The sequence below is a fragment of the Oryctolagus cuniculus genome, chromosome 5 (genome assembly GCF_051225735.1).
Source record: "Oryctolagus cuniculus isolate XC-2025 breed Fujian yellow rabbit chromosome 5, ASM5122573v1, whole genome shotgun sequence".
Classification (NCBI taxonomy): domain Eukaryota; kingdom Metazoa; phylum Chordata; class Mammalia; order Lagomorpha; family Leporidae; genus Oryctolagus; species Oryctolagus cuniculus.
In genome coordinates this window covers 162,906,620-162,934,053 of record NC_142871.1, presented here as the reverse complement: position 1 = coordinate 162,934,053, position 27,434 = coordinate 162,906,620, and the positions used below count along the sequence as shown (strand labels likewise).

The 27,434-nt window shown below is 48.3% G+C and overlaps 1 protein-coding gene across 14 annotated transcripts in view; it reads left to right on the top strand.

The window, feature by feature from the left end:
• The window catches only part of BMP6 (bone morphogenetic protein 6), a 179,227-nt gene that overhangs the window by 64,459 nt on the left and 87,334 nt on the right, over positions 1–27,434 (top strand). For 2 of the 14 annotated variants that reach the window (XR_016234323.1, XR_016234319.1), the window contains exons 6-7: positions 4,734–5,147; positions 6,847–7,056. The exons of 2 other annotated variants lie outside the window; for them this stretch is intronic. The gene's annotated coding sequence lies outside the window, so the exon portion shown is untranslated. Of the gene's footprint in view, positions 1–2,368; positions 2,494–4,733; positions 5,148–6,846; positions 7,059–27,434 lie in introns of those variants that run through there. 10 more of the 14 variants (XR_016234322.1, XR_016234321.1, XR_016234315.1 and 7 more) reach the window with 8 other exon arrangements.

The following is a 27,434-nucleotide window of genomic DNA, read 5'->3' as shown; positions in this document are numbered from 1 at the left end:
TGAACCAGCAGGTGGAAGGTCTCCTCTCTCTGTAACTCTTTCAACATAACTAAAATAAAAGACTGCTATGGTTTTCAGTGCAGGACAGATAGGATAGAGAAGGTGGAGTGGACTGAGAGATGGTGATAGCTAGAATGACAGGGGGCGGAGAGAAGCAGATGAATGAGAGGTTCAGGAGGTGAGTGGACAGGATGTGGTAGCAGAAGACATGACCAGGTGTGCCAGGAGGAGGCGTGGGGCCTGATGGGCAGGCTTCTAGCCTGCAGATGTGGAGGGAGGGGGTGTTTCCCCTGAGATAGGGAACTCTGGAGGTCCTCGTGCTAACTTGGAAGGGGAGAGTATGATCTTGGTTGTGCTGGTGTTGCGTTGCTACAGGTGTCTTTGAGACATCGAGAGGGGATTGTCCAATGGGCATTGGTCGGTAGACTTCTAAAGGCTGACGGAGGGAGGGAGGGTAAGGATAGCGCTTGTGTTTGGGGGTGTGCAGAGTTGGGCATAGATGAACTTGCCTGCAAAGTATAGAAAGAGACAAGCCAGGACTGAGCCTGCCAAAGCAGCCAGGGAGGTGAAAAGCCAGGAGCATTGAGAGGGGGTGTCCAGAAGGGAGAAGGGTTCACAGTGACAACTTCCGCTGAGGGCTCAGTGATACAAGACCTCAAAGCGTGAAGACTTGAAATGGGCCGACTCTTTCTGTGTGATGGGCACTGACAATAGAGATCCATCTGGTGGTGAGATGCAGGCAGAAGTCAAAGCGGAGTGGACAGGGTAAGAGTAAGAAGTAGAGAAATGCAGACGTAGAGTTGGTGTTCATGAAAGCCGGCTGTGAAGGGAGAGAGGATGTGGTATGTGCTGGAGGGGAGGGGAGGGCGAAGAGGAGGCGTTTGTGTGCTGAGTGGGGAGAGGCGGGAGTGTTCAGATCACCCCGGGGCAGGCATTTGGCCTAGTGGTGAAGAGCCCACGTCCCGTGTCAGTGTCTGGGATCCACCCCGGCTCCTCACTCCAGTTTCCTGCCAGCCCAGGCCTGAGAGGCAGTGATGGCTGAAGCTGCCCATGTGGGATGCCAGGATGGGGTTCCTGGCTCTGGCCCCAGCCAGGGGACTGTCGTGGCCATTTTTAAAGGGAACCAGTGGATGAGAGAGCTGTTTCTCTCTCCCCCCGTCTTCCCTGCCACTCTCCCTCTCTGCCTTTCAAATTAAGAAAGTGTTCCTGGGAAGGATCCAGTTGAGCGGGAGTGTTGATTGCACAGGAAAGGGAGTAGACGGTTGCGTATAGAACGTGGAAACATCTTTCTCATCAGACTGTTGGGGAAATCAGATGAGATAACATTCAAAATGTCCAGAACAGTTGGTGTCCCTGGCCTCGGAGGATGGATATTTTTATTGGATCCTTTCTAAGGTTCCATCTTCCAGATCTGAAAAGTCTTAATTATTTTTACTTGATTCTTCTTTGCCACTTATTTTCTTTACATAGAAAAATGACTTCTTTCCATTCCTATTCTCTCTCATCTTTTTTTGGGATTCATATTTTATTGAATCAAAAGTTTTACTTAATCTTTAGCAGTTTGGCTAAATCATCTCAATTACATAGAAATGTACGATGCTTTTATTTCTAGCCTGCTTACCCTGTACAAGGCTATTTCAAAAAGTTCATGGAAAATGGAATTAAAGGATGAGTTTATTTTGTCACAAGTTCTTGAAAAATGCATAGTTTTTCCTAACTCACATTTTTTATAACTTTGGAAGACCCATTGTATTTATTTCATAATAGAAACACAGAATGTTCTTTCCAGTTTATCTTTGTGATTGATCCTTGTATTACCATCATTATAATCATTACTATTCGAAATGCAGAGGGAGAGAGAGAGAGAGAGTGAGCGAGAGAGCTTCCATCTGCTGGTTCACGTCCCAAATGCCTTCAACAGTCAGGGCTGGGTCAGGTGGAGCCTAGGAACCAGGAACTCCAACCAGGTCTCCCACAAAGGCAGCAGGAACACAAACACTGAGCTATCATTAGGTGCTTCCCAGTAGCATTAGCAGGAAGCTGGATTGGAAATGGAGTAGCTGGGACTCGAATTGGTACTCCAATATGGGACATGGAGTTCCAAGTGACAGCTTAACCCACTACACCACAATTCTTGCCCCTATCATCTATTTTTGAGGAATGTGAAAGTAATCTTTTAAAAACTATTTATCTTATTTGAAGGCAGAGGACAGGAATGCAGGGAGATGTTCCATTTGCTGGGTTGCTCCCCAAATGCCTGCCACAGGCGGGGCTGAGCCAGACCAACACCAGGAGCTTGGAACTCTGTCCAGGTCTCCCATGTGAGTTAGAGACCCAAGTACTTGATCCATTATTTGTTGTCTCCCAGGGGCCACAACAGTGGAAAGCTGGAATTGGAAAAAGAGCTGGGATTTGAACCCAGGCACTCTGATACGGGATGTGGGTCTCCCAAGGAGCGTCTTAATTGCGGTACCTATGCCTGCCCCAATGAAGGTACTCCTCGTGCCAGTTTGTTTTGCAAACGATTCTAAGTAGAACTCGGGGTGTGTGTGCCTGTGTGTCCGTGTCTGAGTGTGTGTTCAAATCGTTGTAAAGTGTTATCGCAAATGTTACTGCAAAATAAAAACTTTCTATGCCGAGGTAAATCCTTCTAAAAATTTAGGTCTCAATTCAAATATTTTCCAGAATTTTTTTTTTAAATTAACACACTTGGCACAGTTCACTTTTTGCTGCAAAATCCTATGAATTTAAAAGTGATAGTGTTTTCTATGAGCACGGAAGAAGATCAAACACAAAAAGGAGGGAGGTGTAGCAGGTTGACCTTGGACCATACTTTGAAGTCATCTTGCTTCTTGGTGGGATGCTGGCCCAGAGCTTCGAAGAGGAGCCAAGGGAAGGAGGGACCAACCAGTTGTCCCCACAGAGGGTGGCAGCTGCCTACAAAGAGGATTGCATGGCCACACCTCCCTCCCAGGGCTCTGTGGTGTCTGCAGGAGTTAAGGCGGACTCTGATTGTGACGTGTGGTGTACACTTGTCACTCCAGGAAGGGGGAAGGCCCTGTTACTTCCTCTTTGCTTAGCAGGGGACAACCGAGACTCACAGGAGTAGGGCCTGCGAGATCACTGATCTGGTTCTGCCAAGTTGACTGTGGGCCAGACTCAAAATTCCATAAACGTATAGCGGGCTGATTGTTAAGTTGATAATTTTGTGTGGCCCGCGTACAATGTCCTAAACATCAGGGTGGCCCTGGGCAGGAGAAAGCTTCCCCACCCAAGCAGAGCAGTCATGGAGACAAGAAAGAGTGCGCGAATCCTGGAGATTCCCCGCGCTGACACCTGCTTCAGGTAGCGAGGATGGAAGCTTCAAGGTTTAAGAATGGGTGGTATGGGGCTGGTGCCATGGTTCACTAGGTTAATCCTCTGCCTGTGGTGCTGGCATCCCATATGGGTGCCGGGTTCTAGTCCCGGTTGCTCCTCTTCCAGGCCAGCTCTCTGCTGTGGCTTGGGAGGGCAGTGGAGGATGGCCCAAGTGCTTGGGCGCCTGCACCCACATAGGAGACCAGGAGGAAGTTTCTGGCTTCGGATCGGCGCAGTGCTGACCGTGGTGGCCATTTGGGGAGTGAACCAATGGAAGGAAGACCTTTCTTTCTTTCTCTCACTGTCTAGCTCTGTCAAATAAATTTTAAAAAATGGGCTGGTATATCAAACAAGTGCTTTTGGTGAGCCTCTTTTAGGCTTTGTAGAAACAGTAACTGGTTCCTATCTTCTACTCACCAGTGCCATAGGACGAGAAAGATCACAGGTGTACTGAGTTGGCCATTCTTCCAGTAAATGGTGTTCAAGAATGCAAGGAATTACTGTAACTAAAACATCTATAACCAAGAAACTGATGACTCATTAGCTTGTCTGTCTCTTTTCATGAGACACAACTTTGAATGGTTGTCTTTCCTGACTTCCCAAGGAAGCTAAACAGTTCTTTGGTGTTTGACATTCAGAATTGTCAGGCTCTTAGTAAAATTGGCTGGGTTTTATCCTAAGATTTTTTTTGTAGCCTGGGTGTCTTTTTGAGCCATGATAAGACTGGAAAGGGCCTCCTTTGCTGACGTGGGAGAAGGGGCCATCTCTCAGTCTCACCCGCATCATTGTCTTCTGCTCTTAAAGGCACAGATGGGGGCCATGGGACAAGACGATCTTGAACCCTTGCTGTGTCTACTGCTGGCAGGAGCACGGGGAGCAAGCGAGGCCCTTGTGTCTTGCAGCTTCTTTTGCCTGAAAGTCTGTTTATGGAGGGGGGAGGACGTGGCTGAAAAAACACTTGTACATGAAACAGCTGTTAAGCGAATCTCAGCACACTGAGATCAAGAGAACGTGAAGAAATAGGTCCTTCCGAGGACCCCTCTGCCAACTTGGAGCCTCCCGCAGAAAATAAATACGGCCATGCTACAAGTCTCTGGTAACTTAGTTACTGCAAAATAAATTGAGCTACTTAGACCCCTGAACCTTGATTTAAAAAAAAGATCCCTGAATTCTATTGCAGTGATGCAAATGAAGCCGGAGAAGTATGCGGAATGTGTCTCTGCCCTTATATTAACTCAAGTCCCCTCACCCCGCCCCACAGTCCTGCAGGCTTCCCAGCACAGAGACGGCACATCCATGTGTCTGGGCTTTCTCTGCTCTGTAGACAGAAGATGGCCCAGTGGCTAAGCTTGCCCTGTGTTCTCTCCTTTCTCTAGGGCTTGCTGATCTGGACTTAGCACTCAGTGGCCACCAGGACAGCTGGACGTCCCCCTGTGAAGTCACACCTGTCTGTGCCCCACGGGGACCCCCTGCAGTGTAGTTTGCTGCTCACTGGGTGTGCTGCTTCTGAAAGACGAGGGCCCTTTAAAACTTCTGCTCCCGCTTGGAGACTTCTGGTCGTGTGCTGCAGATGTTTTACAGTTTACTTCCAAACAGCTGCTTTTTCCTTCTCGCGTCTGTTTTTTCTTTTTTCTTTTTTTTTAATAAAATCTCTCCGGAAACCTTTCAGCTCACGTCCTTGGCAGTGCGTCCTTAGTGAAAGCCCTCGCATTCCATGCCATGCTGTGCTCCCGACCAGCACCTGTTGCTGCGGGCGGGCCATGAGTCTAGCAGGTTGCTGGGAGCTGGAGGTGAGTCTGTGTGGCAAAACCATAGGGTCAGCGGCACCGCAGCTCACTAGGCTAATCCTCCGCCTGCAGCGCCGGCACACCGGGTTCTAGTCCCGGTCGGGGCGCCGGATTCTGTCCCGGTTGCCCCTCTTCCAGGCCAGCTCTCTGCTGTGGCCAGGGAGGGCAGTGGAGGATGGCCCAAGTGCTTGGGCCCTGCACCCCATGGGAGACCAGGAGAAGCACCTGGCTCCTGGCTTTGGATCAGCGTGGTGCGCCGGCCGCAGCGGCCATTGGGGGGTGAACCAACGGCAAAAGAAGACCTTTCTCTCTGTCTCTCTCTCCACTCTGCCTGTCACCAAAAAAAAAGTAGGCTCAATTCATCTAGAGCAGACAGCCCCTGTGACAAGCCAGTTTCACCTAGTGTTTGAGACAACACAAAGCAGAAGGAAAAGCAGTGACTGACTGTAACATTCGCCCAGCATCAGATAGAAAAGCCCCACTCAGGTGACAGACTGGGGTCAAAGGGAACGATAAGCCGATTTGACATTCTCTCTGCTTCAAACTTGAGGGATAGGAAGGGCAGGAATAATTAAGATGCACAGATAACCCTTGAAATTCGGTAATGGTTTTCACATCCTTCTCGCCGGATCCTTTGCCCCCTAAGTGGCCATTTGGAGCTAAGTGACTTACTTGTTTCCTTTCCGCTAAACCTTTGATAAAGATACTGGGGACAAGTGAAATCTACTCGTGGGAGGGAACGGAAGAATTCGAGAAATCCTTCCTTGAATAAGTGTTGATTGACTCCGTGAAAGGGAAATGTGTTTAGTTGTCCAGTTGTGCACATGCAAATGTACCATCTGTGCTGAAGTAAGCGCATGGACTTCTCTGGAAGCGCCCCAGTGCGTCAGTGTCTGAACCAGAGTGACACCTCTAAAACGGTTATCAAGTATTTAGGGATGAGGCGCTGCAAAGCCTGGCGAGTGAAAACAGTCCAGGAAGGCGTGTTTGGCCAGCTCTCAAGTATCTTAGACAGTTGCAACACAGTCCTTGGCTCAGATACTGGATTCTTCCCATTCATGCTCTTTTTTGACAGATGAGTTGTTGCAGGCTGCAAAAAAAGCTGCTAAGAAGAATCTGTTAGGTTCCTCGCTCGGAGCAGGGATCCGTTTGCTTGCGGGCTTGCAGCAGACAGAGGTGGAGTGCCACCGCCCACTTCTCCGTCCCGGCTTGCTCATTTGAAAGGCTCAGGTCGCACACCGCTGCTGCCCACTCGCATTGCACATCCAGTACGTCATTTGTGAGAAGGTTCTTTGCCTGAGCTTTGGAAATCATTTCTGACTCTAGACGACTGGAGAGCCCTTGGGTCTTGGGCACGTGTGAAGGTTTCTGGGTGTTAGGTTGGAATGAGAACTCTGGATTTAGCAAATACTAGACAGTCTCTGTCTAACTTCTATGAAATTCATATTAGCCTCTATAGAATGGTTATTTACCTTTATTGTAGTAATCACAAAATTTCTTGGAATCCCACAAACTCACTCCATGTTAGTACTTCTCTCACCCCCTCCCCCTTTTTTTCTGATCCGTGGGTTCGCGTTTATTTAGTGGGATTTATTCACTTTCTGTATTGCTAATCTATGGTAGGTTGACTTTTATATAAAAATTTATTTTGATGAAATAGGGGATGCCTTTTTGAGACTGTTAAGTCTGTAACCTGTTACAGATACTACAACCTGACGACTAATGCTTCGTGACTCAGCACCTCCGGTATGGCAGTCTGTGCCCAGCTCTGAACTCTGACGGGCTTCAAAAGATTCATGGAATTAAAAGAATTATTTCCCACCGAAATAAACTTAATCATGCACAATTTTTCCATCCTGCACATTTCCCACGGACATTCTGAAGACCTCCCTGCATGTGTGGCTTTCACATTTTTTTTTTTTTTTGCACTAAAACTATTTTCCATGAGTCTTGAAATGCAAGTGTATTTCTTGAATCCCCGGAATTGTACTGAACCCTTGGAAACTAATTAGATTTAGAGCTTCAAGTGTTCTTGGGCGAAGGCTTGATTGCAATCAACTGAGGATGTTATTGACAGACCCCAGATCTGTGCTCACGCAAGCTGAGGAAGGGTTGTCATGTGTCCAATAGGGAGCGAATTGGGGTCCCGACGGTCTCCCCAACCACGTGGGAGGCAGGCATCTTAACCGCTGGGCTGAACGCTCGTTCTGGGTTTCAGGTTGTTTTTCTTGATCTCTTGGCTCCTTTTTTCCACATGTTTTGAAATGCCCTGGTGATGTCTCCTCATCACCACCCCACCTTATTTCATATGATACAATCTCAGGCAACTCCAGAGTGGAGACACAGCAGGTGCCAGTGTACATTGGTACAAAAAGGGAAAATGATTAGCAACCGCTTGCTCCAAAGGCTGTCTTTTATGTACATGTTAAACAACTGTGGACCCCTTCATATGTCTTAAAGCCAAGAACTAAAGATTAAAAAATCAGATTAAGAAGATGATACATCTTAAACTATAGTCCTGCTATATCAATGCTTTAAGTATATTTCCATCACAATGTCAAAGTTGAGCTTTTTCCCAATATGAAAAAAATCTTTATTATAAAACAGTAGCAAAGCCAGTCTTCATTATGAAACAGAGCAAGGAAAGCAAAAGTGGTGAATTTGTTTTTCCATGCAAATAAACATGTTAAGATACATCCCCAACAAAACCAAACTACTTCTGAATTGAAATTACAAAATAGGTAGAAAAGGCAAGGGCCTAGCAGTGAATTTGTCACCTGGTAGAAATATGAGGATACTTTAAAATGTTCATGGAAAAGTGAAATTAAAAGTTTATTTTGGTGCAAAATTTTTTTTGAAATCCAGTTTTCCATAAATTTTTCATGAATATTTTAATGGAAAAATTTATGCATGGGTTTCACAATTTTTAAATTTTTATTTGAGAGGACAGAGGGAGGAAAGAAGAAAAAAACACTCCTATCTGATACTCCCTTCTGTGGGTTTAGTCTCCAAATGCCTGCAATGGCTGGATTACAGTCCAGGTCTGCCTTGGGGTAAAAGAAACCCAGTGGCTTGGGCAGTCTCTGCTGCCTCCCAGAGTCTGCATCGGCAGGAAGGTGGAGTCGGGAGCCAGAGCCAAGACCCCAGTCACTACCATGTGGGATGCGTACATGTCAGCTGCCAAAGCTGAATGTCCACCCTAGGTTTCAGATCGCCTTTGCACCCAAACCAGCATCTTTTAATTCCCCTTTCCTATGAACATCTTTGAAGTGGTAAGATCTTTCCCCACCATCACAGCATCATTTGCTTATGTTAGAAGGAAGGGGTCTGAGCTTTGCACCAGGGCTATCCCTTGGGATGACGCAGGTTCTCCCACTTGGCTTTGTACTGGGGTGCATTTGAAGATTAACTGTGTTTAAGGTGTGCAACTTAATGGGTTGGCGTGTGTATACACTGTGAAATACTCACCAAGATCACACTGTAACATCTCCATCACCCATAGTTACTTGTTTCTCGTTTGTATGAAGAGCTAGCCTCTTAGCGGTGGGCCAGTTCATGATACAGTATTGCCAGCTGCTGTCATGGGGCTGAGCCCAAGGGCTCCAGAACTACTTCCTGCACAGCTGGGGCTTTGTGTCCCATGCCCCACAGGTCCCAGAGGCTTTCAGCCCCTGGGCAGTGTGCTCTAAGATTCAGGAGGGGAGGTGGGAGAGGAGAGCCAGTGCCCCCAGCTTATCAGTTTCGGGAGGGACTGCATGTGGGAACTGAGGTTCTGGAAACCTAATCTGCATTTAAAAACCAGCCCTGCTCAGGCCCTTCCAAGAAGTCTTTACAAACCCCCAGTGGTGTGTTTACTCCATCATATATGAGGGTACTTTAAAGTTCATGAAAAATGGAATTAAAAGATATATATATATATTTGTACAAAGATATTGAAATCCAGGCATATTTTCCATCTCTTGAAAGCTGTACAGTTGCAGTTTAGAAATTTAAAAAAGTTATTTTTCATTTTATTTGAAAAGCAGACACAGATCTTCCATTTGCTGGTTGACTCCCAGATGCCTGCAACAGCCATGGCTGGGCCATGTTGAAGCCAGGAGTCCCGAGCTCCAGCCAGGTCCTCCCGTGTGGGTGGCAGAGGCCCAAGTACTTGAGCCGTCTCCTTGGATGTACGTTGGCAGGGAGCTAGATCTGAAGCAGAGATGCCTGACTCACAGCCCAAGTAGCATCTTTTTATTTATTTATTTATTTATTTTTGACAGGCAGAGTGGACAGTGAGAGAGAGAGAGAGAGAAAGAGAGAAAGGTCTTCCTTTTGCTGTTGGTTCACCCTCCAATGGCCTCCGCGGCTGGCGCGCTGCGGCCGGCGCACCGCGCTGATCCGATGGCAGGAGCCAGGTGCTTCCTCCTGGTCTCCCATGCGGGTGCAGGGCCCAAGCACGTGGGCCATCCTCCACTGCACTCCCGGGCCACAGCAGAGAGCTGGCCTGGAAGAGGGGCAACCGGGACAGAATCCGGCGCCCTGACCTGGACTAGAACCTGGTGTGCCGGTGCCGCAAGGCGGAGGATTAGCCTAGTGAGCCGTGGCGTCAGCCCAAGTAGCATCTTAACTGCTGTGCTAAACACCCACTCCAGTTTTCTATGTTTAGATTGATTTGAAAGGCAGAGAGATAGAGAGAGGTAGAGAGATCTTCCATCCACTAGTTCACTCCCCAAATGGCTGCAACAACCAGAGCTGGGCCAGGCCAAAGCCGGGAGCCAGGAGCTTCATCCAGGTCTCCCAAGTGGGTGCAGGGGCCCAGGAATGTGGGTCCTCTTCCGCTGCTTTCCCGGGCGCGTTAGCAGTGAGCAGGATTGGAGCAGGACCATATGGGATGCCGGCATCACAGGCAGCTTAACCTGCTGCACTGCAACACTAGCCCCTCTGTTTATGTTTGTGTTTATAATATGCATTTTTCATAAGCATTTTGAAGATTCCATCAAATAAGTAGATGCCAAAATATTTTTTTGCACAAAAATAAACTGAGTTCCACATACTTCAAGTTCCCTCCTATTTTCTTCACAGGGTCCCCTTCCTCCTGTGCCTTTCCCTTTGAGAATTTGTCTAGCAGCTGACGGGGGGTGCGAGCTGGCAGCACCAGCAGAGGCTGTGTTTGGTCATCACAGTGCTAGAGGCCTCTGTAGGACAGACCGCGCAGGAGGTAACACCAGCTGCCGACAAGCGGCGCCGCCACACTGCCTGCTGCCGCTTCCCGTCACCTGCAGGGCTTCCCCCAGAGTGTGTTCTTCCTCCTTGTTCTTGCTCTTGCTAGGCCAGCTTGTTCCCTTAGCCAGTTCACCCCGATGCTACCTCCTGGAACCCACTCGTCTCTCTTCCCCTTCCATGTTCAAAGTCGCCTTTTCTGCATGCTCAAGTCTGTCTCTCACAGAAACCCCGTTCTCCCTGCCAGACTGGAGCCCCCGCTCCGCCTCCTGCCTCTCGGACACTCTCCCCGGAAGCGCCCGCTGTACCCACTCGTGCCCCTCCATTCTGGCCATGGCCATCTGGTTGCTTGCAGGACAGGCTCCCAAAGTTTGCCCTCTCTTTATCAAAACTTCCTGGCTTTTCCATGACCCCAGCACCGACAGATGCTCATCTTGCTCACAGCCTACTCGACTAACTTCAGCTACTGTGGACAACTCGGAAATATCTCCAGTGGACACGTTCACTGCCTCCGTTTCTGCTCGCTTCCCTCACCTTGAAGAGACGGCTCAGCTACTCACTGTCCCGTCTGCTGTCCATGGGGACCACTGTTGTCCCCTGGCTTCAGGGTCACCCTTCCTTAGAACATCTCTGCTGGTTCTGGCTCCCAGCCACTGCTCCTGGCTACCTTTGAACCCTGCTCTTGGCCCGCTTTGCCATTGAACCTCATGGCAACTTCACCTCCTTCCAAGGCTTCAGTTGGTCACTGAGCTGAAACCAACTTCCCATTTCTCTCTCTCCCGCTCTCCCTGCTGTCGCAATCCTCTCTCCCTCCAGACTCCCCTCTCTAACTGCCCTCTGCACGTCACCATTTGGAAGTCCCAGGAGTCCTTGAGTCTCTGCACAGGGAACATATTTCATCCTGTCCCCAGAGCCCACCCCTCTTCCTGTGTTTGCCACCCAGGGCACAGTGTGGTCCTGTGCACAGCTTCCCAAGCCAATGCTTTATCTCACATTTGTTCCTTTCTCTTTCCCTTCTCCCCTTTTCACTTGGAAAATCTAGCAATTCCAACTCCTCCATCTATTTGCATATCTACTTCTCTCTGGCCCACCTTGACTTCCTACTTTAAATGTCAGTGCTATGGAAAACATCCTCAACTCCACTCTCGAGTCGGCCAGCGATGCAGGACCAGTTGGATGGATGGAGATTGGCTTCATGTCAACGCTGGGGTGTGGCCATTCCAGGTGTGTAGAGCAGGGTGGCAGGCGGGGGACCCTGGGCAGGGTTGATGCTACAGTCTTGAGGTAGACTTTCTTCCTACCTGGGAAGGCTGCTTTAACTCCTAAGGTCTCCACTGGACTGGATAAACATCACCCACATTATCAAGTTAAGTCTTAAAGTCGACTGTCAGTATTCATCTCCTCTACAAAACTCCTTCATGGCAACATCAAGGATGGCACTTGATTAAAGAACTGGGACTGCCACCTCACTGGGTTGACACACACCACACTGCTCTCTCTCTGGGTGGGTGTTCTCATAGCACATAGCCCCTAGCATACATCTCTCACGCGTACTCATTTGTGTCTCCCACTGCACTGTGTGCAGGGATTGTGCCTTGCCCGCACAAAGCCTGCAGGAAAAGCTACACACCCAAGCACACCCGTGTGCATGCTGGATACACACATCCATCAGACAGCAGGGGTAGTTGTCAGGAAGTGAACCATACGGTGAGGAGGTCAAGTTCTGGCGAGCCTTGGTCTGGGTCCAATGGTAGCAAACATCCTTGTAGAGAGAAGTGAACAAAGACAAGGTGGGCCACTTTGCAGCTAAATGTTTTCGATTTTGGAGTCTAGTAACAAAATAACAAATTGTCTGCCATATGTCATGTGTACATGAGTTTTTATTGTGCAGTAATTATGGTTTTTTTAGGTCTTACATTTTGGGGTTGCAAGAAATAATTCCATATCTTTAAAAGATCTATTTTGTTGGAAGGCAGAGTTAGATTGAGATAGGTCTTCCATCTGCTGGTTCACTTTGCAAATGGTTGCAACAGCTGGGGCTGTACAGGCCAAACCCAGGAGCCTGGAGCTCCCTCTGGATCTCCCATATGGGTGGCAGTCACAGTGCTCAGGCCATCTTCTGCTTTCCCAGGCATGTTAGCAGGGAACTGGATCAAAAGTGGAGCAGCTGGCATTCCTATCAGATGTTGGCATTGCAGGCAGTGACTTAACCCACAGTGCCACAATGGTGGCCCCAAGAAATACAACAACTTTATTTTCTTATGTTACTTTGTCCCAGATACCTCACACTGAGTGGCAAAAACTTAATAGTCCATGGCAGCAAAACTCCATCAATTCAGAATTTCCTGTTACATGTTGATAGTTGTGGAGGTGAGGGGGTACATAAGCCGTTAGAGAATGGGATATTTCTCGGCACTAGAAAACAAATGAGCTTTCAAGGTTGAAGAGGTATGTCAGACTCAAATACCTGTTAGTCGTTCCCGATCAGCTTCCTTCACTTCCTGTGTCCCCCACAGTCCTGAGTACAGTCGGGGGCCGCATGGCAGCCTGTCTGTCAACAAGGGGCCAAGTCCACAATGGTGGTCCTGTGCATCTTATTACCACTCACACCACAGTCATCAGCAATGGAGTCGCCTCACACATGTGTCTCAGGACATCTCCCAGCCTTAAGTGATGCACCTGGCCATGACCTTTCGGAAAAGGCAGAAGTAGGGAGATGGCGAAAGTGTCAGGGTTGCCAGAGCTGATGGGGAAAGGGGGATGGACAGGCAAAGAGGAGAAGAACTTTAGGGCAGGGAGACCACTCTGTGCTGTAATGATAGACGTGTGTCATTACACGTTGTCTAAACCCGTGGACTGTCCCACACAGGAGTGAATCTGGGTGTGAACTGTGGGCTGCGTGTGGTGCTGATGTGGAGTGTACCAGGCCGGCCACTCTGGAGGGGGATGTTGGTGTCGGGGCCGCTGTGCATGGACGGAGCACAGGGACTCTGTGTACTTCGTGCTAATGTTGCTATGAACTAAAAGTGCTTTAAACACTGAAGTCTATAAAACAATGAGATCTTATGGAGGCACCCTCCAGAGTCCTGTCCCCTTTAGGGGGAGTTGATGTGGCTTCAAAGAGATGAGTGGAGTGTGTGTGTCCTTGGCCACTGTAAATCCTCTCGTTTTGTCCCCAGACACTGTCCCCACCCTGACCTCCGCCTTGGGTCTCTCCCTGCCTGAATTCAGCCATCTAGTCCCTGCCGGCACCTGCTGTGCTCTCACTGCAAGGCCTGTCCAGAGCTGCCAACTATGTACTGGCTGAGTGTGTTCTCAAGAGCGTGGGAGAAAACACCGGCATTTTCCCACACCCTCTGGGGTCTCCAGGAGACGGTGAGTTTCCTGGTTTCTCCAGGCAGCCACTTCTGTTCTGCTCCTCTGCCCCTTAGCACTGTGGGGACTCCTGGGGTTGATTGTCCCAGAGGCTCTGCAGACCCTTTGAAACATCTGGCACTTTCCTTCCCAGGCCCTGCCTGCAGGCCAGGTCTGTACTGGGTGCTTTTATTATCCTTGACTAGGAGATTTTTTCCCCTTCTGGTATCCGGGAGACCTGGAGGGAGTTACACCTGGTTCAGCATGCGGTTCCCTTAGAGCTGCTGGAGGGTCCTGACTTGTGAGACTGAAAACCCAGAAACTGGGCGGTTCTCAGATCTCTTGTTCTGCTGCAATGATTCCTGTTTGGCATATGGTTTGCTCATGTCTCCTAGCCCAGTGGGAGACTGTGGGAGACCATGAGGGTGCGTGGGAACTAAGACGTTGGCCGAGAGCGCACAGTGAATTTTCCCGTGAACAGACGACCTCAGCAGTCCTTCTCGTCCCCAGGTGTAGGAGGAGGAACCGCGACCGAGAGTGGAACAAGGAGCCTTCATGTGCCCGGGGTCGCAGGGCAGGTGTGGGCACAGGTTGATGCGACTTCACTGTGCCATTTGCAAGAGAACGCTTTCTAAGGGACGCCTGGCATAGCTGGGAAAGAACCACTTGTGGTCATTTCTTATCCAGGGCAGGGCCCTCTTTCTCTGCAGAGAGTGTTTTCCACACCTCGGGGTTCCACTACAGTGATCTTGTTTATCCATGGATTCCTAGAGTCCACTCACCAGAGGTCAGTTATGGCCCAGAAATACTAAGTGGAAAAGTCAGTCGCTGGATTCCAGTGTTTTTCCAGTCATGGGCGGCTCTGAATGTGATGAAATCTCGTGCTGTTGTGTGCGTGCCGTGGGTGTGAATCGTCCCTGGTCCCGTGTGTCTATGCTGTATACGCCACTCTCCCGTTAGTCACTGGGTTACCAGAATGACTGTTGTGATGTCTCAGGGTTTGTGTTCAAGTCACCCCTATTTTACAAAGCAATGGTCCCAAACCCCAAGAATAGTGATGCTTTGGGGCCGGCGCTGTGGCGTAGCAGGTAAAGCCACCGCCTGCAGTGCCGGCATCCCATATGGGTGCTAGTTTGAGTCCTGGCTGCTCCACTTCCCATTCAGCTCTCTGCTATGGCCTGGGAAATTAGTGGAAGATGGCCCAAGTGCTTGTGCCCCTCTACCCCTGTGGGAGACCCAGAAAAAGCTCCTGGCTTCGGATTGGCCCAGCTCTGGCCATTTCAACCATCTGGGGAGTGAACCAACAGTGGAAGACCTCTCTCTTTCTGCCTCTGCCTCTCTGTAACTCTTCCTTTCAAATAAATAATCTTTTAAAAAAAATTAGTGATGCTGGCAACGTAGATATGCCCAAGAGAAGTCATGAAAGTTTAAGGAACTTCTTGACTTAATAAGAAAATCATGCTTTGCATTGATTGGAAAGAGGACGGCACACGGAGGTTAGTTGTGAATGTGTCATCACAGTGCAGTGTTGTGAGTTTTCTGCTATTGTCAGTCTCTTACTGTACCTAATTCTCAATTGCTTTATTCTCAAACTTTATCATGAGTATGTATGGATGGGGGATAGGTATTTATGTTTATATATATACGTATATATAGGGATTACTACTGTCATGTTTTCAGGCATACGCTGGGGATCAGGGGCATATTTCCCAGTGATTAAATGGGGACTGCTGTGCTGTCCAGGGAACCACAGGAGTCTTATTGATCACTTGTGTGTTGTCAGTGCTTATTAAACTGCAAAATAGCACAACTGCCCAGTTAGAGAAAAACATATTAACATCTCTTTGCAAGGCACTACACATAAAGGGCCTACCAGGTGCCAAGACTTGTAGACACAGTAGGGACAGAATGTCTCTGCGTCCCAAGTCTGTCATGGGCAAACCACAGAGCAGGTGATGTGACTTCATACCCTACCTGGGACTTGGGAAAAGATATGTACAAGCAGAAACCCCAAGGAAGGACGCTGGCCCAGGCTGGGATGTTTGGTCCAGGTACTCAGAGGCAAGTCCTAAGGCGGAAGCAGGAGTTGGTCCAGGAAGGTGATGAAGAGGGTGGGATGAGGTGCTGTAAGGTGAGGAGATGGAAGAATGAAGCCAGAGACTGGTAGAACAGCCCTGTTAGAGCAGGGGTCTCCAACACATTGGGATATGGTGTCACAGGGAGGCCAGGTCCTGGTCACAAAGGGTCCGTTTGTCCCGAAGCCATTTAGAGTCCACCCCAGAGCTGATGACAAGCTGTCATCTAATCAGGAGCGATGTGACCAGAGTGCTGTTTGCAGGTCCACATCTGGGTGGCAGGGAGGAGAGTGAACGGATAGGAAGCCATCCTAATGTCCAGGTATTGGGGCCTAGGCTCAGGTAGTGACGGGGCAGATGGAGGGCAGCAGCCCAAGTCAGAAGACACGGGGGAAGTCCTCGTGGGGGCACTTTGTGCTGATTGGAAAGAGGGCGGTGGTGGTAGGGAGGGAGGTGTTGAGGGGGACTCCAGAGCGTCTGTCATTAGTGTAGAGGTGGCTGGGGGACCCTCTCCATGAGCTGGAAACGAGGAGGAATAGTAGGTTCAGGGAAAGAAGATGAGTTCGGGTGGACATCAGCCGAGTCTGAGGTTCCGTTGGGAGATGTCCCGTGGGCAGTTGGAATGCAGTGTAACTCATAAGAAAGGTCAAGGCTAGAGGTATGGGAGCTGGAGACTGCAGCCCCGGGCAATGGTTAACACCGTGAGGGTGAATGAGATAGTGCGGAGAGAGAGCCTAGCGGGCAAATGAAGTACAGTCACCGGACAGACTTCAAAGCAAGTAGTGGGAGGGATCCTGGCCAGGGAGCGGAGTGGAACTAGAAACGCAGGAGATGCTCAGAGCAGAGAGGGCTGACGAGCTCACTAACGTCTCGTCCTGCAGAGTTCTTGAAAGGACGAGTGCCGTCTGCGTTGCCAGAGGGAGCTCCCTGGTGGCCCAAGGGAGGGAGGAGCATTTTGGCAGACCTGGTGAGGAGGACTCCAGCTTGCAGCTCCTGTACCCGACAGGGCTTTGGTGCTGCTGCGGCACAGGCCCCTCTGCCCCGGTGGGAAGATAACACTGTGTTCACCTTGTTATGTAACAGTTCCTCCTTCCCCATCTGTAGGGATGTTAGTTCTGACCTTAGTCTTGAAGCCAAAATATCTTAGTTAATGTTGCCCAAATGCTTAGCAGGTAGATCATGGACATGCTATTTAGAGAAAAGCAAATTATCTGTGTATCTCGAATGTCTTAACTCTTAGGAAGTCTAGAACTCAGCGAAGATGCCAGAAAAAGAAATACTTACAAAATGATGTTTTTTTCCCCGTATTACTTTCATATAACCAATCCCTAATGGAATTTTAGTTTCATCTCACATATTAATTCTGTAAGGAAATTAAAGCAGGCTTTTTTTTTTTAAACAAAAGATGGTTCACAATTGAATGAAGTTTTTCTATTTATAAATAAGTGAAATAATCCTGGAAATAATCATCTTATTCATAGTTATGCCAGTCTTTCTGAATAACTGGTTCTGTTTTCCAAAGTATCAGCTCAATAAACAGAACTCCAAGTAGTTCTTGTCATGTGGGCTAGGGTTTATTTTTATTATTTGTCGATTTAAATTATAAAATCCCAGAGCTAAGAGTATCCTTTCAAGGGTACTTTATAAGATCTCACCTATTCATAACAGGTTTTAATTTAGACAAACTAGTTTAATAATGAGTATTTGGAAAGCAATGGGAAACTTTGCAGTAACTACAACAAATATACATCATCATGCTCTTCATGGAGATGACACACTGGAAACTTCAGGTGGTGCTTATTTTTAAATGTATGCTCTATTTAATGTGTCCCTAAGTTCTTAGTCTCCAAAATAAATCTGGTACGGGCAGCACCCCGTACCATCTTCCAAACACCATACAGACCGTGGGCTGTTGCAAATTGCAAGCAGTGGAGTGTATCGTCCTCTCAACTCTCTTCTGGCACCTAAATATAAGGAACTAACATTGTAATAGGTGATGTGTTTTAATCCTAATAAGTACCTAAGACTTCACTGAGTGAAAAGTTAAGGTTAGCAATGGATCCTGGCAAACTGTTGCTTATAAATTACATCAATGTGAAATTGCATTCTAGGTGGGGCACAAGAGTGGGTGTTGAGAGGTGGTAATAAAATATGAAACTGCGAATGGTGACCTTTCATCACAACCCTGTTCTCCCTGGACATCATTCACAAGTCTCCCTTTGATTGATTGTTCTCCCTGGGTCTGTAATCTGTCCTGGAGTGCACACTGCGTGGCAGCAACAAGTCCCACGTGCCAGGAGATGGCTTGGTTCACCTCTTAGACCTCAACTCCAGCAGCAGCTAAGTGGAGTGGTGCAAGTCTTAGGGAATCTCAAAATGAAAGAAATTTATTTTCAATTCTACTTTTTGCTTGCTGTGTGTTTATTGTTTGCTAAGTACTTTTTTCCATGGTAATTTGTTTAAGCACAATGCATTGGGAAATGTAGAAACCAGCAGTTAAAGACCAGGTGCATCATGGGTCCATGCTTCTCCTGTGATAGGGTGGCCTCGGCTTGCATTCTACTATGGGTCTTGGGCTTCTCCATCATTCTTTCCATTAGCTGAATGTGCTTCTAGGACCCTGTAGTCTAGTGTTGGTCTCTTGATTAGTTGACTCATTTGGTTGGGTGAAGTAGCAAGGAAGGAGACCAAGTTTTTTGGTTTAAAAATGACAAAAGTTAGCCGGCGCCGTGGCTCACTAGGCTAATCCTCCACCTTGCGGCGCCGGCACACCGGGTTCTAGTCCCGGTCGGGGCGCCGGATTCTGTCCCGGTTGCCCCTCTTCTAGGCCAGCTCTCTGCTATGGCCAGGGAGTGCAGTGGAGGATGGCCCAGGTGCTTGGGCCCTGCACCCCATGGGAGACCAGGAAAAGCACCTGGATCCTGGCTCCTGCCATCGGATCAGCGCGGTGCGCCCGCTGCAGCGGCGGCCATTGGAGGGTGAACCAACGGCAAAGGAAGACCTTTCTCTCTGTATCTCTCTCTCACTGTCCACTCTGCCTGTCAAAAATAAAAAAAAATAAAAATAAAAAATAAATAAATAAATAAAAATGACAAAAGTTACCCTGTGATTCGCCTCTATCTGCATCTCTATGTAACCCATCAAGCTTCTTGTATTTCAAGGTCACAGGCTACACCTTCAGGCCAAGTCGGCCAAGTACGTAAGGTAGAACCAGACAGACCAGGGAATGAGGACTCTGGGCCCTGCTGGACTCACAGGAGTGACCCAAGTTACTTTCCTCCCCCTACAGACAACAGACTGAGGCCTGAGGAGGTCAAGTTTCTGTCCACAATCCCACAGCCTGCTGGACGCCTGCCCTTTCTGCCCTGGTACCATGTGCATGGATGTCTTGGCAGATATCTCAATCATCATTGCAAACAAGCAAAAACACCCCAACTTGGGGCTCATGTTTTACATCTTGCCAATAGTCTAAGGTTTCCCTGCTCTCAAAGCCAGTGACATCTTGTCTGTCCCACTTACCTTGAGGGTGACGCTCGGATAGTCCTTCCACACCCATGGCCTGCCATGTACACACACTATAATGACAGTGGGGAAGACAGGTCGTGCACCGGTTAAGAGGAAATATTCCAGAATAGTCCTTGACCACAACACCACATGTAGCACATGGAAGATGCCCTATAAAGCAATTCTGTTAGTTTCAGACTTCATAATAACTAGCCCAGAAACCAGAGAAACCCCTGCTAGGGTTGGGAGTGACTATTTCACAGATTCCACAGCTAGATGCTAACGTGATCCAGGGGAACTAGGAACGTGGTCACCAGTGGGCCTTCTGGCAGGCCTAGGGGGATTGGATCATCTCATTACATCACTTTTAATAATTACCTCTTGACCTCATTCACTCACTCTCTCACCACATCATGTACTGATTTTAATTGGTCAGTAGCTGAAGAGTAACGAGCTGACTCGAACTTTCCAACACAGAGCTTGAAAACTTGGGCTACTGCAAATCCCAAGGCTTTGGATGGCAAAACCTGGCAAGGACTCCAAAGCGGGGAGCGAGAAGAGAGAAGCTTATTCAACAGAATAACCTCATTTGAAGGCCTGAGTGCCAAGCTAATTTGTTAGAATTACTACACTCAGTTCTCAATTATCCATTTCAAGGGTTGTTTATGTTGTAGATTTTCAAAGGTCATCGGGCCTCAGCCAGTCAAAGCAGGGGGCACCGGGCAGATGCTAGATCAGTCGTCATGTGGGAAGTGGGCTTCAGAAGAATGCTGGTAACTCTGGTTAATTCAGAGAAGGGCTGTTGAAATTATCGCACCGATTACAGTGAGGATTCCTGTTTTCGAAGAAAGGCTACTTAATTCCAGCTGAGTGGTGTCATCTGAGGTGTTTAGTTTTTTCTGGGCCTTAGCTTTGCCCTGTACATAAGAATAGACCACGATGATATTTAAGGTCTCTTCCAGTGCTAACATCCTATAAACGTAGGATTCTTGCTTTAAAATGCCTCCAGTGACTGGTAGAGTTGGCCAAGCAATTCCAACCAGCCAGCTTGCTTTCATAAATAGTCATGATTCATTGTTGACAAAAATGGCAGCCAAAGCTTATTCTTTGTGACTTCCATTACACTGCTGGTGCAAACAACAACAAAAGCCAAGTATATAATACTTAAAAGCATATCCTCTTAGAACCTTGGATCTTAGTCCTCATCCTTGTTAACAGTTGAGCTTGCTCCCTTAAATAAGCGACGTCTCCATTTTCTTAAATTGATGATGTGTTGATACATGCCAATGTTGAAGGGTCAGGTGTCGGCCAGGACGTATGCATTCCAAGTTCAGGAGGTCCTGAAGTGGTGAGGGTCTAGAGCACTATGCTTTGTGCATTGTACTGTTATGTTTATCAGCATATCAACTCCTGTAACGGGAGGGCATGAGGTGTGTGTGTGTGAGCATGCGTGTGGGAGTCTGTGATGTATTTCATCTGAGAAGGGTCCTTGTGCCGTGTCATTCCATTTGTCCTCACATGCCCACCTCCAAACAAATCGGATTTAGCATGATCCTTGATCTCAGATGCCCAGACAGTAAAGTGGGATAATCCTTGTCCTACTTCACAGTAAGTAGTGGAGCCGAATGAGGTAACAACCAGGGGCCTTCCTTGAACCTTTGAATACAGACATCAGAGAGGTTGCCTGGGGGGTCCCACAGCTGCAGGTGTTCAGTAGTGCTCAGAAAACCTTGCGTTTGCTCTACCTTTCCTCGCCCACTGGGCTTGTGTAGCCCGCATGTCTCAGGACAGCTCTCGCCTCTATCCTGAAAACTCTCCCTCTGCCTGCAGCACCCAGGAAGCCGGTCCTAACCTGTACTGGGGTCTCGGGATCTCTCTGTTCTGCTCTGGGTTCATTGGTGGCTCCCGCCTATGTCTTAAAGACATTTTCTTTTCCTCTCTGGTTTGGGTTTATATATTTGCTCAGTTATCCTGGGGTTTCTCTTATTTTTCATTGTGTGGAGCACAATCGAAGTACTTATTGGGATGTCTTTACAAACTGACTTATCAGATTGATTCCGTAAAAACATCATTAACTTAAATAAGTTCTATTCAACTCATACAAGAGTGCCTACCTCAAAAATTGGAAAAATGGAGTAAAACGTTAATTTTGATGTGCACTTTTTAAATTCCTTGTGTGGTCTTTTCACAATGTACATTTTTCCATGAACTTTCTTGGAGACACCTCGTATGCATGGATTTCAAATTTTTTGTATCAACATAATTTTTTTGTTTAATTCCATTTTCTACAAACTATTTGAAGTATATTGGTATTTTCAGGGGACATTGATTCTTGACCTGAACTGCTCAGGTATTTTGGTTGTGGCCATAAAACAGAGCGAAGTGGGGGAGGGAGAGTGCCACAGGGACCCGCCCTTGGCTCCTTCCAGTTGAGCTGGTCAGTCTCTACTGTGTTGACTTGAGTTTCATAGAAAACAGTACGAGGGGGCTATGTGTCGGCTTTTCAGGATTGAGACTGTTTGCATGTGTCCACATAATTAAGAAGTGTGCCTCCGTTCTGGAATGCAACAATGAAGGCAAATATGAAGCAAAACATTTCTAAGCCGATGGTCCCTCGCGCGCCAGTGACTAGTGCTCCATCATTTTGATTGCTTAGCATAACTTTTTCGTAGAGCATTTATTAACTTGACCCATATCCTCTTAAAAACTTTCTTGCAAAATTTCCAAGCTGCCTTGTTGTTTTCTAGAAGACCAGTCCTCTTATTTTTGGCATTGTCTGATACCATTGGCCGTCAACCCAGCTCCGCATGGCTGAGCAGTGACGCACTGAGAAATTCGATAGAGAAGCACCTGCAGTGAGTGACGCTTGGGTGGCCTCTGCCAGGCTGCATCTGAATAAATCCTTAAGAGCAGATGCAGGTGAACAGGAAATTGTTTCCTTCTGGTCTGCGCTGAGCTCTGAGAGCCACAGTGATGAGACGCCGAGGCCCAGGACCACTGGGTACGGCCAAGTCATGCCTCGCCCACGGGCTTGGCTTCACCTGGGACCGTGGCGGGTTTCGTGAGCCCGCTCAGAGACTGAGATGGTCTGTGCAGATCATAGAGTAGTGTCAGGAAAGTTCTCCATCCCAGGTTGGGAGACAGGTGCCAAAAAGCACGCACACGGATCTATCTGGATCTCCGGCAGGCTGATGGAGAACTTAGCCATGGGGGTGCCTCTGATGAGTGATCCCTCTTCTGAGCCCCGGTAGACGTAGCAGATGTTTTTCTTTTTTTTTTTCTTTTTCTTTTTTTTTTATTTTTTGACAGGCAGAGTGGACAGTGAGAGAGAGAGAGAAAGGTCTTCCTTTGCCGTTGGTTCGCCCTCCAATGGCCGCCATGGCCGCACACCTTGCTGATCCGATGGCAGGAGCCAGGTGCTTCTCCTGGTCTCCCATGGGGTACAGGACCCAAGCACTTGGGCCATCCTCCACTGCACTCCCTGGCCACAGCAGAGAGCTGGCCTGGAAGAGGGGCAACCGGGAGAGAATCTGGCGCCCCGACCGGGACTAGAACCCGGTGTGCTGGTGCCGCAAGGCGGAGGATTAGCCTAGTGAGCTGCGGCACCGGCCACATGTTTTTCTAACAGCCTGATGTCAAGCAATGTGGAGTGTAGATGATTCTGCACTGGAACTGATGAAGGGGGTCAGCTTGATGTGGGTCAGGCAGACATGCAGCAGCCCAGAGCCTGTGGAAGGCTCTTGCTGTCAAGGGGACAGGAGTGCCTTCAACCAGACACAGATGCAGAGCGTACATTCCAAACCTGCTTCCCCAGCAGAGAGGACCTGCCGACGGGCCCCTGAGAAGGCGGTTGGTGGCAAGCTTGAGACATCACGGCTTGGAGGTGAACTTCCTGTGAGCCACTTGGTTCGCTACCCTAATTCATTCATCTCATTGCGTCTCTTAGAAAAGAAAAAAACTGTCTTGTTTACAGATACTTTGGATTTGGAAGGAAAGTACGTTTGAGCCTTCCACTGAGCCCCACGGGAACGGTGTCCTGATTGATGTTCACATTCAGTCAGTCAATGGGTAGCAAGGATCCCTGCCTTCCTGGCAGTGGTGGTGCCCTGGTGACTGAGTGTGGGTGTCACCCTCCTCTTGCAGGCTGCAGCACCCTACGATTGAGCACCACTCACACTGAGGATAGGCCTTGTAGTTCTTTCTGGAATAGCTGAGGGATCACGATAGTCATAAGTAAGGGGTTTTCCATAAGGCAGCCAGAACTAACGCAATAGGCATGATGCTTCCTGTGACGTTAGACTTGCGGCATGGCTCCGTTCGGAGAACACTGTTGGGTGCTCTTGCATTATACCTCATCAGGGAGTGGGGGCAGGGCAGGGCAGTCACTGGCCCAGCAGAGAAGATGCTGCCTTCAATGGCAACGAGTGCTCCTTCTGAGCAGGTTGCTACGATGAGGAGGAGGTGGCAGTGACTTGGGAGGACCCGGGTTTCTGCTCTGATGGTCGCCTGACCGTGAAGAGTCATCTGGCTATCCTCACCCTGAGAGGGCCATGTCCTTGCTGTTGCAGGTGGTGAACTGGGGGGCCCTGGGGCCCATCTGACATCCTGGCTTAGAGTGCACCTGCTGTTGGGAGGCAGAGTGGCTCGGGCATCCACCTGTTCATTCAGGGACCTCTGCTGTGTGCGGGACACCGCTGGGAGATGACAGCGTGTGCTTACTGTGCTGATGAGCCTTCCAAGCAGAGGAGGGAGGTGCAGTCAACGCAGACATAAGGCTGGAGAAAGCACAGCCTTAGGAGGGGGGGTCCAAGGGAGCTGCGCCCCAAGGCAGAGAGGCTGTGGACGGCCCAAGCACGGCTGCAGCTCTGTGACCAAGGAGAAGAGGAGTAGGATGAGCTGGGGAGAATAGAAGTGGTGACGAGGTTGTCAAGGGCTTTGACTTTCCTGGAAAGGAATTTGGATTTTGTCCAAATGGAAGGATCTCAACACAGTTGTGCCTTAGCCCTCGACGCCAGCACCAGATCAGCAGTCTCTGTGGGTTAGGGTACTGCACAGGTCCCCGCTGCCTCCACCTGCCACTCACTGACCTCCAGCTCGTCTTGCATTGCATGCAAACCAAGCCCCAACCCAATGTCAACCTCTACTTCCTGTGCCGCCTTCCCTCCAGCCCCTGTCCCTGCCGTCATCTCCCCCACAGAAAGCTCACCAGTCATGACTGGTTCATCCCCTGCACCATGTCTTTCCTTCATGGTTTGCTCAGCCCAGATGTGGCTCCCTCCCCCCCCCCCCCCCCGCCAAAGCCCTTTGGAACTAATGAGCACGATTATATTGTGTTGACTGCAAGGTGCACGCTTGCTTTTTCACATTTACCTTCTGAAATCAGGTTGTACCTAACCATTGGTAGTGTACCATCATTTGATTGGCTGTGTTCTTAGCTTTCATAGCAGTGATATAAAGTAATGCTGTTTTATTAATGTTGGGATCTTAGATAATGGATGATGACTGACTTCCATTGGGTACTGCAGTCACCAATACAGTTGTGTTTCCTTCTTCTAGAAAACTCTGAGCTCAAACATGGTGCTCTGTGTATCCCCAAATAAGCACATGTTATGACTTGATGAACCTAAAATGAAAAATGAGAGAAACATGCCATAACCACAAGGGGTTTTCTCCAGGTGGTTCTGAGGGACTCAACTAGACCCTTTAAGAGATGATAATGTCTGGAGTAGGATGGAAACCCATTTATTAGCCCAAATGCCACACTAAGGAATTCTGAACTTCACTTTAGAATTATCCCAGCCTATAACTTAGGGCCAAAGCCACTGAGGTAGGAAATTAGTACAGAATTTAAACTTTGTCTTAGTTTTAATCCTCATTTTGGATAATGCTTCTTCTTGACTCTTTGCTTAAACATAGATTTTTTTTTTTAACCTACTTCCATGTGCCAACTAAACCAGCTGTTGACACCTCTTCATTTTTTTCCCCTTTGCTTTTTCTTTATTTGGCGAGGGACTTGGTTTTGTATACAATTTTGAGGCAGCTCTGTGATTGATGGACCTAGATATCAAAGACTTTTATTTAAATGACAAACCTTATACTCATTTGGGACTTCCATGGGCATGAAGATCTTAAAACCCAAAGATGGGGCCATTGCGGTGGCACACTAGGTTAATCCTCCACCTGCGGCGTCGGCATCCCATATGGGTGCCGGGTTCTAGTCCCAGTTGCTCCTCTTCCAGTCCAGCTCTCTGCTGTGGTCCGGGAGGGCAGTGGAGGACGGCCCAGGTGCTTGGGACCTGCACCCGCGTGGGAGACCAGGAAGAAGCTCCTGGCTCCTAGCTTTGGATCGGTGCAGCGTTGGCCATGGCAGCCATTTGGAGAGTGAACCAATAGAAGGAAGACCTTTCTTTCTCTCTCGCTGTCTGTAACTCTACTCTACCCGTCAAATAAATAAATAATTCTTTAAAAAAATCCAAAGACACATAGATGATGCTAGAAAACTCCTCTTTCTGTATAATTGAAAAATTCAACCAACAAACACTGAGTGATTTTGGAAACAGAGATATGTTCCCTCCCTTCAAGCATCTTCGCCTCTAAACACAGTTTGTGAGTAGGTTCTTTATATAGTGTTGGGGAGAGAGAACACTTAGGAGTATTACATGTATGGATGATTTTCTGTACTGTGTTGGTTTAAATTAGATGATTTTGATGGCTGGACTATATGACTTAAAATATCTTCCATCTCTTTCTACATCTGATTTTTAGCATGTTTAAAAGGGAGAGAAAAGAAAACAAACCATTGTCCAAATACCCTTTCCTTCCCTACCAACCTGATGCTTATACGTTCACTCTTAGGTCATGCTTGATAGCAAGCAAATCATTGTTAATCTAAGCGCTCACTTTGTTCAAAGTTGAGCCCATTTATGTAACAGTGTTGTTGATCTGATGTCAGTATCTTTTTCAGTGACTCCTGGTCCAGAGATTGTCAGACCCAGTAGGGAAAAGGTGACCTGGAGGCCATGAATCCAACCTGGGTCTTTCCCATGGATGAGAACTTTGTGGGTGGTCTCATCTGTCGTCTCTCTGGTAGAGCCAGAGTGATCACGGAGCTCATTGTCAATAACTGTGCCCCATGGAGTTCATAACTGTTACCTTTTCGATTTCAAAGCTTCAGCGATTTACTGGGATGTGAAGGGATCTGTATGTATCCAGCATACATATGCAGACACAGACATGCGCACACGCATACACGCACAGACATGCAGACATGCACACACACGCACACAGACACGCGCACATGCATACACATACATGCACACACACATGCGCACATGTACACATATTACTTTAGTTGCAGTCATCTTAAACATGAAGCACAAGTCTTAATTCACAATGCTGAGCTGCTACTATTCTCCATGACTTTCTCTCAGGTTCATTTAAAGAACCATGTCCATCCTGCTGTCTTATTTAATGGTTTAGGGTGGACGGAATTTTAATTGGACGGATGCATCAGATACCCTGGAAAGAAACCAGCTCTGTCTCCGTTCGGGTTTTAGAGAGGTTTTGACTAACAGGGATGAATGTGGATCCACGAGCACGTATTTCATGATGACTGGGGAAAACAAATGATGTCAATCCTAGGCTCAGCAGCTTCCCAGTTCTCAAAGGGCACTGCAGGGCCATGGAAGGCAAAATAAACCCACAAAGAACATTTTGAGGGTCAATGAGGATCGTCAAATATTCTAGCACAGAAGTCAAACAGCTGTGAAAACCTTACATATATCACGATGTGGAAAACAACCCAGTGGGGCTTCCCACATGGGCTGGGTCGTGGCGCGACGGAACGTTCTCGTCTCTGGGTGACAGGTGGCTGCAGTCCCATCCAGCCTCGTACCTGCTGGAGTCTACTCGGGGAGAACGTTCTTGCTTTCGCTCACAAGCCGGGCTGCCTTCCAAGGTACAAGGGCTGCAACGAGGTTGGATGCTTTTTAGGAGAATTAACATTGAACACGTTTTCCACAAAGTCTGCTCAGCACGTCAAGGGACCCATTGGGTGCCAGCCTCCTAGGGGACAGGAGCTGAGTACTGCCCGCGCGTGTGCTCTCGCTCGCTCGTTCGCTCTCTTGGGATTTCCAGACCTCTGAGCACTTGCCCT